The 14,427-nt window shown below is 37.2% G+C and overlaps 2 protein-coding genes and 1 non-coding gene across 6 annotated transcripts in view; 2 read left to right on the forward strand and 1 right to left on the reverse strand.

Moving 5' to 3' along the window:
- LYSMD2 (LysM domain containing 2) overlaps window positions 1-14,227 on the reverse strand; it is a 36,295-nt gene extending 22,068 nt beyond the window's left edge. Inside the window, exon 1 of the mRNA XM_029950594.1 lies at window positions 14,069-14,227. The gene's annotated coding sequence lies outside the window, so the exon portion shown is untranslated. The remainder of the gene's footprint in view (window positions 1-14,068) is intronic.
- TMOD2 (tropomodulin 2) overlaps window positions 1-14,427 on the forward strand; it is a 71,689-nt gene that overhangs the window by 5,634 nt on the left and 51,628 nt on the right. For 3 of the 4 annotated variants that reach the window (XM_029950592.1, XM_029950589.1, XM_029950593.1), the window contains exon 2: window positions 12,279-12,326. The exons of the other annotated variant lie outside the window; for it this stretch is intronic. The gene's annotated coding sequence lies outside the window, so the exon portion shown is untranslated. The remainder of the gene's footprint in view (window positions 1-12,278; window positions 12,327-14,427) is intronic. 4 annotated transcript variants of the gene reach the window in all.
- Window positions 12,681-12,788, forward strand: LOC115303117. Its single transcript, XR_003913832.1, has one exon. It is a non-coding gene; the product is annotated as a U6 spliceosomal RNA (small nuclear RNA).

The raw sequence follows: 14,427 nt of genomic DNA on the forward strand, positions 1-14,427 counted from the left end.
ATATTTAAAAAAACAGAAAATACTTCTTTATTAAGACAAAAAAAGCATTATTCATAAAAGATTGGTAAGCATGAGAACATTAAAATTAAGAACTTCTGGGGCACCTGGGTGGCTCAGTCAGTTATGCATCTGACTTCGGCTCAGGTCATGATCTTGCTGTTTGTGAGTTTGAGCCCCGCATCGCACTCAATGCTCACAGCTCAGAGCCTGGAGCCTGCTTCAGATTCTGGGTCTCTCTTTCTCTCTGCCCCTCCCATGCTCATGTTCTGTCTCTCTCTGTCTATCAATAATAAACATTAAAAAATAAAATAAAATAAGAACTTCTGCTAATATAAAGATACCTTAAAGAAAAATTAAATTAGAAACGAGAAGATACAGGTGTCCCAGGAAACAAAAACATTTGAATAAAATCTTTGAATTGTACTCTAGTATTCAAACCCTCGTTACCTTTTAAATTTTTAATTGTTTTTATTTATTTGGGGCAGGGGGCTGGGCAGAGAGAGAGCAGGACAGAGGATCTGAAGCAGGTTCTGGGCTGACAGCAGTGAGCCTGATGCAAGATCATGACTTGAGTTCAAGGTGGACACTCAACCAACTGAGCCATCCTGGTGCCCCAAGCCCTAGCTAACTTTTATATGAAAATCAGGAGCCAAATAGATTCTGAAAATCTAGGTATTCTTCATTATTTGAACTTGGCTATCTAAATTTAGAAACTGCATAAATACTGATAACAAAGAATGTTTTATTTGTAACATACAACTAACCAAAGGTTAACATCTAGGATATTTGAAAAGCTAACTTCTACATAACAAAAAGAAAAAAACAAGTAACCCAACAGTGTAACTAGAATCTTATGGAAGAAAAAACTCTAGTAGCAAATAAACATATGAAAAATGCTCAACCTCATTAATAATCAGAAAAATTCACCTTAAGGCCACAAAGAGCAACTATTTTATGTTCACCAGATTGGCAAAAGTTTGGCAAGACGAGGTATTGGTGAAGGCAGGAATTGTATGCAGTGCTAAGACAAGTACATTTGGTACAATCACTTTGAAAAGCACTCTACCATTATCTTGCAGAACTGTACATGTTCATTTCTGCAAACCAGAAATTCCAGTACTAGAAACCATATGCCCTGTCGAAAGCCTTGCACTTATACACGAGGAAACATGAGCATGTCCATTGCAGCACTGTTCAGAATAACAAAAAACAGGAAACAATCAATTACTCATCAAGAGCAGAATAGATGAGTAAATTGGTCTGTACTTATATAATTGCATAGTTGAACAGCTTTTTTGTACAAACATGCCATACAATTCATCCATTTAAAGTATACGATTCAATGGTTTTTTGCATATTCATATAACATTAGTTTTTTTTTGTAGTAGTTGTGGTAAAATATATATAACAAAATTACTTAAAATATTTTTTGATGTTTATTTATTTTTTGAGAGATAGAGAAACAGAGTGCAAGCAGGGGAGGATCAGAGAGAGAGGGAGACACAGAATCTGAAGCAGGTTCCAGGCTCTGAGCTGCCATGACAACACAGAGCCTGAGGTGGGGCCTAAACTCATGGACCACGAGATCATGACCTGAGCCAAAGTCAGATGCTTAACTGACTGAGCCACCAGAAGCCACTAAAATTAGCTACTTTACCATTTTTAAAAATTTTATTTACTTAATTATTTTTATGTTTTTAATTTATATCCAAGTTAGCATATAGTGCAACAATTTCTGGAGTAGATTCCTTAATGCCCCTTACCCATTTAGCCCATTCCCCCTCCCACAACCTCTCCAGTAGCCCTCTATTTGTTCTCCATACTTAAAAGTCTCTTATGTTTTGTCCCCCTCCCTATGTCCATACCATCTTTGCTTCCCTTCCCTTATGTTCATCCATTCTGTGTCTTAAAGTCTTCATATGAGTGAAGTCATATGATATTCGTTTTTCCTCTAATTTCGCTTAGCATAATACCCTCTAGTTCCATCCATTTAGTTGCAAATGGCAAGATTTCATTCTTTTTGATTGCTGAGTAATACTCCATTGTATATGTATACCACATCTTCTTTATCCATTCGTCCGTCAATGGACATTTGGGCTCTCTCCATACTTTAGCTATTGTTGATAGTGCTGCTATAAACACTGGGATGCATGTGCCCCCTTGAAACAGCATACCTATATCCTTTGGATAAATACCTAGTACTGCAATTGCTGGGTCGTAGGGTAGTTCTATTTTTAATTTTTTGAGGAACCTCCTTACCATTTTCCAGAGTGGCTGCACCAGTTTGCATTCCCACCAGCAGTGCAAAAGAGATCCTCTTTCTCCACGTCCTCGCCAACATCTGTTGTTGCCTGACTTGTTGATGTTAGCCGTTCTGACAGGTGTGAAGTGGTATCTCATTGTGGTTTTGATGAAAAGATTTTAGTTTTTTAAACAAGCTCTACACCCAGTGTGGGAATTGAACTCATCACCCTGAGATCAAGAGTCATGTGCTCTATTAAGTGAGGCAGCCAGGTGTTCCCACTTTAACCATTTTTAAGTATATAATCTGGTAGCATTAATTATATTCACAGTATTGTACAATCATCACCACTATTTCCAAAGTCTTTTCTTCAAACAGAAACTATAACAGCTAAGCAATAACACCCCATTTTTGCCTTTCCCAGTCCCCAGTCACCTCTAATCTACTTTCTGTCTCTATGAATTTGCCTATTCTAGATATTTCATATAAGTAGAAACTTAGAATATTTGTCCCTTTGTATCTGGCTTATTTTATTTACCATAATGTCCTGCAGATTCATCCATATTTAGCATGTATCTGAACTTCATTCTGATGAACCTAGAGGGTATTATAAGCAAATAAGTCAGACTAAGAAAGACATACCATATAATTTCCCTTATATGTGGAATCGTAAAAAAGAAAAGAAACAAACTCATAAATACAGAGAACAAACTGATGATTACTAGAAAGGTGGGCATGGGGGATGGATGAAATACGTAAAGGGGATTAGTAGGTACAAATTTCCAACTCTAAAGTAAGCAAGTCACAGAGATGAAAACCAAAATATAGGAAATATAGCTAATAATGTATTAGGTTGTATGGTGACAGATGGTAACTACACTTCTCATGGTGAACATTGAGTACAGAATTGTTGAATCTCTATATTGTATACCTAAAACTAACATAACATTGTCAACTACACTTCAGTAATAAAAATGTTTTAAAAAATAAGTTCATTGCTTTTAATTGTTGAAAAAATATTCCATTGTGTGGATATATCACATTGTATGGATATATCACATTTTGTTTTCCTATTTATCTGTTGATGAATACTTGAGCTGTTTCCAACTTATGACTATTATAAATAATGCTGCAATGAACATTGATATATAAGTATCTGTTCAAGTCCTTGGTTTCAGTTTCTTTGGACAGATACGCGGAGTGGAATTGCTGGGTCATATGGTAATTCTATGTTTAGCTATTTGAGGAACTGCCAAACTGTTTTCCATAGCCCTTGTACCATTTTACATTCCCACTGGTAACGTGTGAGGGCTCCAACTTCCCCAAATGCTTGCCAACAAATACTTTTTCCTCAGTCTGTTGCTTGCCTTTTCATTCTTTTGACAGTGTTCTTCTCAGAGCAGAAGTTTTCGACTTTAATCAAGTGCAAGTTGTCCATTTTTTCCATAAATCTGCTGTTAGTGTTGTGTCTAAAAAGTCCTTGCCAATTTCAAAGTCATCTAGATTTTCTCCTGTGTTATCTTCTAGGAGTTTTATAGTTTTGTGTTTTGTATTTAGGTCTCTGCTCTAATGAGTTAATTGCTGTGAACAGCAAAGAGTCTGAACACTTTTGGGTGTTCAGTTGAGTATCCAATAGTTCCAGCATCATTTGTTGAAAAGACTATCCTTTCTTCATTAAATTTCCTTTGCTTCATCAGTCTATTTCTGGGGTCTCTGTTCTGTTCCATTGATCTATTTGTCTTTCACAATACCACATTGTCTTGATTACAGTTGTTTTATAGTAATTCTCGAAGATGGGTAGTGTTAAGTCCTTTGACTTTGTTCTCCTTCAGTATTGTATTGGCTATTCTGGATCTTCTATCTTTCCATATAAGTTTTGGATCAATTTTTTTAAGTTTATTTATTTATTTTGAGCAGGAGAGAGGGGCAAAGAGAGAGGGAGAGACAGAATCACGAACCATGAGATCATGACCTGACCCAAAATCAAGAGTCAGATGCTTAACCAACTGAGCCACCCAGGCACCCTTTTTCATATAAATTTTGGAATCAGTTTGTTGACATCCACAAAATAATTTGCTGGGATTTTGTTTGGGATTGCATTAAATCTATAGGTCAAACAGAAGAATGGACATCCTGACTATTGAGTTTTCTTATCCATGAATATGAAATATCTCTCCATTTATTTAGATCTTTTTAAATTTCTTTTATCAGTTTTGTTGTTCCTTCTCATATAGATATTATAAAAAAGAAAGAAGGAGGGAGGGAAGGAGGGAAGGAGGAAGGAAAGAAAGAAAAATAAGTATTTTTTTCTTTCTTTGCCTTTTTGCAGGGAGGAGGGTAATAATGTAAATGGTGTTGCATTTTTTATATCAACTTCCAATTATAGGAAAGCAATTGATTTCTGTATACTGACCTTGTATCTACAACCTTGTTATAATCACTTAGATCCAGGGTTAATTTGTTTGTTTTTCAATGATTCTTTAGAATTTTCTACATAGAAAATTATGCATCTATAAACAAAGACAGTTTTACTTTTTCCTTCCCAATCTGTATATACCTTTCCTCCAACACTTCTTGTCTTACCGCATTACCTAGGACTTCTAGTCAATGTGAAATAGAAATGGCAAGAGTAAGGGCACCTCGGTGACTGAGTTGGTTGAGCATTCAACTTTGGCTCAGGTCATGATCTTGAAGTTCTTGAGTTTGAGCCCTGAGTCAGGGCTAACAGCTTAGAGCCTGGAGCCTGCTTCAGATTCTGTGTTTCCCTCTCTCTCTGCCCCTCCTCCACTCACACTCTGTCTCTCTCTCTCTCACAAAAATAAATAAACATTAAGAAAGAAAGAGAGAGAGAGAGAGAGAAAGAAGGAGGGAATGAGAGAGGGAGGAAGGAAAGAAAGAGAAAGGAAGAAAGAAAGAAAGAGGAAGGAAGGAAAGAAATGTCAAGAAGAGACAACCTTGCCTAGCTTCTGATCTTAGGGGAAAAGTATCTCATTTCTCATCATTAAGTATCATGTGATCTGTATTTTCTTTTTTTTAGCCATTGTTTATCATATTAAGGAAGTTCCCCTCTATTTCTGGTTTTCTGGGAGCTTTTTATCATGAATGAATGTTGGATTTTGTCAAATGCTTTTTCTGTATCTATTGATATGATTATATGATTGTTTTTATTTAGCCTGTTGATTTAATGGATTACATTAGTTTTTTTGAATGTTGAACCAGACTTGCATACCTGGAATAAATCCACTTGGTCATAGTGGATAATTCTTCTTATATATTTTTTAGAGTCAATCTGTTAATATTTTGTTGAGGACTTTTATATTTGTTTTTATGAAAGATATTGGTCTGTAATTTTCCTTTCTTGTAATGTCTTTGGTTTTGTTATTAGGATAATGCTCACCTAACAGAATGAGTTAGGAAGTATTCTCTGTGCTACCATTTTCTGGAAGACGTTACAGAGAATTGGTATCATTTCTTTCTCAAATGCTTGGTGGAATTCATAGTGAAACCATCTAGGCCATGATAAAACTAATAAAGACTATAGTATAAATCAATTAAGTGGAGACTAGAAAAACAATAGAGAAAATGAAAAAAAGTTGGCTCTTTGAAAAGATCAACAAAATCGACAAACCTTTAGCTAGACTGACCAAGAGAAAAAGAGAAAAGACTCACATACAAAAATTAGGAGTATAATTGGAGACATCACCATTGACCTTACAGAAATAAAAAAGATAATAAATACTACGAAGAAATATATGACAATAAACTAGATAGCTTAGATGAAATGGATATATTCCGAGGAAGATATAAACTAATGAAACTGATTCAAGAAGATATACATATTCTTTTTTTTTTTAAAGTTTCTTTATTTTGAGAGAGAGAGAGCACACACACACACAAGCAAAAGAGGGGCAGAGAAAGAGGGAGAGAAAGGTTCCACACTCTCAGCATGGAGCAGGGCTTGAACCCACAACCATGAGACGATGACCTGAGCCAAAATCAAAAGCCAGACCCCCAACCAACTGAACCATGCAGGTGTCTCTACATATTCTGACTATATTAGTAATTTTGAAATTTCCAACAGAGAAAAGCCAAGGCCCAAAAGCTTTATGAGTTAATTCTACTTAATATTTAAAGAATTAGTACCAATTATTCACAAATACTTCAAAAAAATAAGAGGTAACACCTCCTAACTCATTCTATAAGGCCAATATTACTCTGATACCAAAACTAGTTAAAGACATCAAAGGAAAAACAAACTTTCTCATAAATATGGAGGTAAAAATTCTCCACAAAATATTAGCAAATCAAATCCATCAGCATGTCAAGAGAATAATACACCACGGCATGATGGGATTTAACCTAGGAAAGAATAGTTAACTGAACATCTGAAAAATCAGTGTAATATACCATATTAATAAAATAAAGGAAAAAACCCGATATGATCATCTTTATGGATACGGAAAAATTTTTGATGAAATCAACACCCTTTCATAATAAAACTATCAAACAGAGTAGTAATAGGCAGAAACCTCAAATTGATAAAGAGTGCTTATGAAAGGATACCATCAAGAAAGTGAAAAAAGGGACACCTGGGTGGCTCAGTCAGTTGAGTGTCCGGCTTCAGCTCAGGTCATGATCTTGCAGTTCGTAGGTTTGAGCCCTGCATCAGGCTCTGTGCTAACAGCTCAGAGCTTGGAGCCTGTCTTAGGATTCTGTGTCTCCCTCTCTCTCTGACCCTCCCCTGCTCATACACACACACTCTCTCTCTCTCTCCCTCAAAAATAAATAAAACATTAAAAAAAAAGAAAGTGAAAAAAATAACCCACAGAATGGGAGAAAATATATACAAATCACATGTCTGATAAAGGATATATAACCAGAACATATAAAAAAAAACTTTTACAGATCAACAATAAAAAGATAACCCAATTAAAAAGAAACATTAAGAAAATAATCCCATTTACAATTGCATCAAAAAGAATAAAATACCTAGGAATAAATTTCATCATGAAGGTGAAAGACCTGTACTCTGAAAACTATAACACATTGATGGAAGAAGCTGAAGATGGCACAAATAAATAGAAAGATATGTTATGTTCATGGATTGGAAGAATTAATATTGTTAAAATGTTTATACTGCCCAAAGCAATCTACAGATTTGATGTAATCTCTATCAAAATTTTAATAGTATTTTGCACAGAACTAGAACAAAGAATCCTGACATTTGTATGGAACCACAAAAGACCCCCCAATAGCCAAAGCAATCTTGAGAAAGGCAAAGCTGGAGGTATCTAAATCCCAGATTTCAAACTACATACAAAGCTATTGTAACCAAAGCAGTGCAGTTTTGGCACAAAAATAGACACATCGAGCCATGTAATAGAATAGAAAGCCCAGAAATAAACCCATATTTATAAGGCCAACTAGTCTAGGACAAAGGAGGCAAGAATGTGCAATTGGGGAAAAAAACAATCTTTTCAATAAATGGGGTTGGGAAAACTGGACAGCTAGCTACATGCAAATGAATGAAACTGGGTCACTTTCTTATATCATACTCAAACCTAAAATGGATTAAAGACCTAAATTTGAGACTGAAACCATAAGAAAAATAGACAATAAACTCTTAGACATTAGCCTGAGCAGTATTTTTCTGGATCTGTCTCCTTAGGCAAGGGAAACAAAAGCAACAATAAACAAATGAGACTACATCATACTAAAAAGCTTTTGCACAGCAAACCATCAGCAAAATGAAAACACAACTTACCAAATGGGAGAAGATATGTGTAAATGTTATATCCAAGAAGCTAGTATCCAGAGAATATAAAGAAATTATACAACTCAACACCAAAAAAACAAATAATCCAGTTTAAAAATGGGCAGAAGACCTGAAGAGACATTTTTCTAAAGAAGACATACAGATGACCAACAGAAATAGAATGGAATAGAATGGCTAGTATCAAAAAGACAAGAAATAACAAGCGTTGGCAAGGATGTGGAGAAAAGGGAAAACTTCTGAACTATTGGAGGGAATATAAGTTGGTGCAGCCTCTACGGAAAAGAGTATATGGAGGTTCCTCAAAAAATTAAAATTAGAGATACCACACAATCCAGTAATTCCACTACTAGGTATTTACTCAAAGGAAACAAAAATACTGGTTCAAAAAGAATATTCACCCCTTTGTTTACTACAGCATTATTTACAAGAGTCAAGATATGGAAGCAACCTAGGTATCCATCAATACTGAATGGATCACGGAGATGTGGTATATATACACAATGGAATATTACTCAGCCATAAAAAAGAATGAAATCTTGCCGTTCACGATAACATGGATAGACCTAGAGAGGAGTATGGCAAGTGAAATAAGTCAGACAGAGAAAGAGAACCACATATGATTTCACTTTTATGTGGAATTGAAAACATAAAAACAAAACAAACAGAAACAAACTTCTAAATTCAGAACACAAACTGATGTTTGCCAGAAAGGAGAGGTGTGGAGGGATAGACGAAACAGGTAAAGGGAATTACAAGGTACAAGCTTCTTGTTATAAAATAAATAAGTCACGGGATGAAAGTACAGCATATGGTATATAGTCAATAATATTATAATACCTTTGTATGGCAACAGATGATAACTACATTTGTAGTGAGCATTTCATAATGTAAAAAATTGTCAAATCACTATGTTGTACACCTGAAAAAAATAGACAAAGGATTTGAATAGAAATATCTCCAAAGGAGATATAAAAATGGCCAATAAGCACATTAAAAATGCTTATCATTAGTAATTAGGGAATTACACATCAAAACCACAATGGGACACCACTTCACATTCGCTGGAATGGCTATAATAAAAACAAAAAGACAGACATTAACAAGTGATGGCAAAGATATGGAGAAATTGGAACGCTCATACATTACTGGTAAAAATGTCAAATGGTTCAGCTGCTTTGGAAAACAGTGTGGCTGTTCCTCAAAATGCTACACATAAAGTTACCACATGAAATTCTATGCATAGATATATATCGAAGAAAAATGAAAACCTGCATATACAAAATATACAGAGATATGCATAGCAACATTATAAAAAATGTGGAATATCCAAAATGTGGAATCAACCTAAACGTCCACCAACTGACAAATAAAGAAAATATGGCATATCCATAGAGTGGGATGTTATTTGGCCATAAAAAAAATAAAGTACTAATATATGTTACAGCATGGATGAACCATGAAAACATTACACTAAGTGAAATAAGCAGTCACAAGACACCACATATCCCAATTATGTGAAATGTCCAGAACAAGCAAACCAAGAGAAGACAAAATGGATTAGTGGTTGCCAGTGTCTGGCGGTATGGGGGGACGGGGAAGAAGTGTCAGCTAAAGTGCATGGGGGTTTTTGGGAGGATCTTGAAAATGTTCTAAAGCTAGATTGGGTGATAATTAACTCTGTGTACTAAGAACCATTGTATTGTATACTTTAAAAAGGTGAATTTATGATATATTAAATATATATCAATGAAACTGTTTTTGAAAAATGTAGAGAGAATGGGTATATCAACCAACTTCAATCATTATCAACTACTGACCAATCGTGTTTCGTCTATACCCTGATGCTTCCACCTTACTACCACTCCCACACTGGATTATTTTCAGAGTACCCAGATATTATTTCTTCTTCAAATATTCAGTATTTTTTCAGTAATATCGAGTAGTGTCTTTCCAAAAGATAATGATTTTAAAAAATATATATATGGTACCATTATCACATCTAAAAATTTTTTAAATAATATCTTAATATAATCAATATCCTTTGTTTTTAAAATTTTTAATGTTTTACTTATTTTTGAGAGAGAGAGAGAGAGACAGCGTGAGCAGGGGAGGGTCAGAGAGACAGGGAGACACAGAATCCAAAGACAGGCTCCAGGCTCTGAGCTAGCTGTCAGCACAGAGCCCGATACGGGGCTCGAACCCACAAACCGCAGGATCATGACCTGAGCCGAAGGCAGTTGCTTCACTGACTGAGCCACGCAGGCACCCCAAATATCTTATGTTCTAATGTCCCTCAGTTCTCTCATAAATGTGATGTTTTGAACAGCTGCTTAGTGCAAATCAAGATGTACTAAGCATCGTATTTCATTATTTGTCTTTTTATGTTTCTGTGTATCTATAAATCTCCCTCTTTTCTTTTCCTCGCAATTTATTGAAGAAGTGGGTTATTGTGTAGAGTTTCCCACATTCTGGATTTTGCTGATTGTATTACTGTGATGTCATTTAACATGGTCACTATTACACAGTGATTCACTTCTGGATGCTTGCTGCCAGCACACTATAAATGAGTTAATTCGTAGTACATCAACATAGTTGCCATTCCTGTAGTGCTTACTAAGCACCATGTCCTTTGTAGCATAGTTGACACAAATTATCCTATTTAATCTGTATAACAACCCAGTGTGGTATGTATTATTATCCCCAGTCTAGAGATAAAGAAAGAGGCTTAGAGAGGTTAAAAAAAAAATTGATCACAGTCAACCAGGCAGTAAATACTTGGGTTCAAACCCAGGTCTGTCTGATGTTACAACCCATATTTCTATCCATTACATGATAATATCCCCATCCTTTGCTTATGGCTATGGTTGTTGTTTGCTTTTATTAACTCTGAGAAGCAGACCTTATGTTCATTCAAAGAACTCACTTTTACATCTCATCTGTAACATGTAGGTGGTGTCCGCTCAAAGTAACAGAAAATTCCATCTCAAATAGATTCATCAATACGGATATTTATTATCTCATGTAACAAGAAATCCAGACGTGGGGCAACACCAGTTCTAATTGGATTACTGACTTAACAACAACATCACATATCCAGGTTCATTCTGACTCTACTCTGACATCTTCAGTGTGCTGGCTTCCTGAGGAACCACTTTCAGATAACACAGCCAGATGCAACAACATCCAGTGGTGATGGTGGCATGTTTCCCTGTATGTCTCTGTTGAAGAGCAAGAAAATCTTTTACAGAAGGACCTCACAGACCTCTCCTTAGGTCTCACATACCAGAACTGGGTTGATGTCCTCCCCTAACCTCTTACTGGCCAGTCAAAAGGATCTTGCCCATGATACTTTAGGAGTGTACCTCTGTGACAGTAATAGGATTACCTTCCCTAATAGGTAAACACACCTATACAGACTTCTGTAAAGAAGGAGGAGAGGTGAATGGATGTTGAGTATCTGCTATATGTTCCTAATGAGGTCATCTACATATTCCACTGTGAATAATGAAAATACTTCTTTATAACTGCCACACAGAATTTTTTACTTTGTGTCAAGTGACATTTACTGTTAACATATCAGCTTCCTCGCCTACACAAAGAAACTAGATAAGATTATATGTAACATCCCTTCCAGCTCTAGATGTTTCAATTTTACCTTTGCATTTTCTAAAAAGCAAGTTGAAAGTTAAACCTACAAGATATGGTCCAAAAATGATGACAGGTTTCAGCTGATAGGCATGGCTGACATCCTTTTATCCCTTGAAATCTTTTAGAGAAAGATATTAGATTTAAAGAACTAAACAAACTGGGACTGAGCATATCTTTCCATTAAGTTTTAACATTAAAAATAGAAAGGGTCCTTGTTGTACCTTTCTGCCTCATTCATTAACATCTACTAGTTTCTAGCCTTCATGATACAGAGATTGATTAGAAGTTCTTCTTCACAACTTACTGTCTTTAATTTGGTGTCAGCATCCTCCTGGAGCTCGTACATGGCTCTGGGAATGTCACAGAATTCTAGTATCTTTGTTTTGGCTGCCAACTATGACCTTAATTTAAGAAACCATTTCTACGCCTGCTTCCTGTCACAGTTTTCATCTGAAGTAATGCTCCGTTCATTTCATCACACGCAGACATTTTCCTTGTGGGGAACCACAAGAAACCCAAAGAGAAAGATGGTACATCACTGAGTATCATTGCTATATTGAACCTTTGCTACTCTTTCTTCCAATCTGAATAAAATTGCTTTATTATTTTCAGCCTATGCCTATCATCGATTTTTCTCTGGGAAAACTGCTGGCTTGATCTGTAAGTAGTCCTGTTCTTATTTAACAGAGGCCATAATTTATGATAAATGCACAGCATAAAAAAGTCAAAGGTATGTCACATAGGATAGATATTTGGAATAACAAATGACAAGAAAACTTGGGAACATGATTTCAGCTGGTTTGGTCATGCCTCCATTTCATTTCACTCTTTCCAGATCAGATATGTCATTCTGCTGTCAAATGCTCCACCCCTGAGCTATGCCCCTCACATGTGTCATTCTGGTGACGAGGCAGTCCATTACTACAGTTGATAGTGGAAATCACGCTGGTCTCTCAGTCAGTACCTCCTGTTGCCAATGTTTATCATTTTAGTTCCAACAACCTTAGAGAATTAGTGCTCGCTTCAGCAGCACATACACTAAAACTGGAATGATACAGAAAAGATTAGCATGGCCCTGCACACGTATGACACCGAGGAGCCTGAGAGAATTAACTTTGTTTTCTGATTCAGCTCACCTTCTGGGGAAGGCATGGCCCATTTTGAAATGTACAAAGGAAATATAGGGCTGAACCTCTTTGGGGGCAGGTAGAAGGAGAGAATATAGGCTTAATAACCTACCAGATGACCTTGAGTAAGTCAAATTACCTTTCTATGCCTCTTAGAAATCAGGGGAAACTCCTCATTTTGTATCTCACAGATTGTTGCCCAAATCAAGTAAGAACATTGAGTAGGAAAGTATTTTCACAAAAGCAAAGTTGTATTATTACTTTCGAATAGGGAATCTCCTCTGTGGTTTTTGTTGTTGTTGCCATATGATAACTGCACAAGTCATGCTAGATCAGGATGCTGTTTCACCTCAATTCACCCTTTGCCTATTTCAGGCAGATTACATCGGCAATGCTGCTCCATCCCTTTGGTTTATTTTCCTTTCACCACATTCCTAAGATGCAAATCTCACATAATCTAAAATACTGCATAGTAGCCACTTACAAAACTCAACATACTTTAACCATGGAGATAAATGCTATATACAAGAGTTGCACTAGAAATATGCAAAAAGGTTTCAATAAAGGAGAGAGAGCACATCTAATTAGAGAAAGCTTCTGGAAGATAGCCCACTATGCCTTCTGTTTTAGTAATTTCTTTTTTGTTCTATGTCACCCCACCCCACTTTCATGCTTCAGAGACAAGAGATCGTATTTTCTCTTTGTAGCTCCCAGGAACCTGGCAGAGAGGGCATTTCGGTATATTCCGGGATGAAGTTAACAGGCTAAATGGCTGACAATAACAAGCCAGTTGGGTTTTAACACTTACCTATCTACCCAGCCCAATGAGGCTCACCTATTTTTAACTTAGTATTATTATATGTAGGATTTCCCAGGCGAGAAGTGTGCCCAGGAACCCCCCTGTAACCTCCAAGAAAGGGACCTTTATTATTGGTGTGTTAAGTGCCCAACAGAGGTGCTTTCGTACATGCACCTAATACGGGTTTTAGTCCTCACAATACGTCTTCAGGCTGTAAGCCTATTTTACGGATGAGGTTGCCAAGACTCGATAGGCAGCGTTTCCAGTCTCATACCTAGTAAAAGCCACTGCGCGTGCATGGGCTCTCCAACAACCTAACGCTAAAACTTTAAATCAGCCTTGCTAAACCCCACCTGGCTTACCTTAAGCCCTCCTTGCAGGCATCTACCCTAGCTACTCCTCCTTCCCGGGTCCCTGCCCCAGGCCCCAGTAAAGCCTGTAAAAACTAAGGCTTTCGCGTAAAGATGCTCACTCACCCAACTGCTCCTCACTGGCTTGAAAAACCTTTGCCACCCACCCTATCCGTAGCCCCGAGCTTCTCAAAAGAGCCTGCAAAGCTTTTTCCCAAGGCTGAGGTCCTCGGCGCCTGAGGAGCAATGACGGGTCAGGACGTAGATTCCAGGAGAGGACACCTGCAGGGGAGGACCCGGCAGGGGTGTCCGCCTACGCGCGGCCGCTACGCGCAGCCTCGAACTACGCTTCCCAGGCTGCTCCGCTGCCGCCGCGCGCCCCAGCGCCGCGCCCGGCCGGGAGCCGCCTGTTGATCGCCGCGCTCTACCCGGCCACGGCGCCGCCCCTGCACGGGCGACCCCGTTACCTCGGGGCAGACGGACTG

The sequence above is a fragment of the Suricata suricatta genome, chromosome 9 (assembly GCF_006229205.1).
Source record: "Suricata suricatta isolate VVHF042 chromosome 9, meerkat_22Aug2017_6uvM2_HiC, whole genome shotgun sequence".
Taxonomy (NCBI): Eukaryota; Metazoa; Chordata; class Mammalia; order Carnivora; family Herpestidae; genus Suricata; species Suricata suricatta.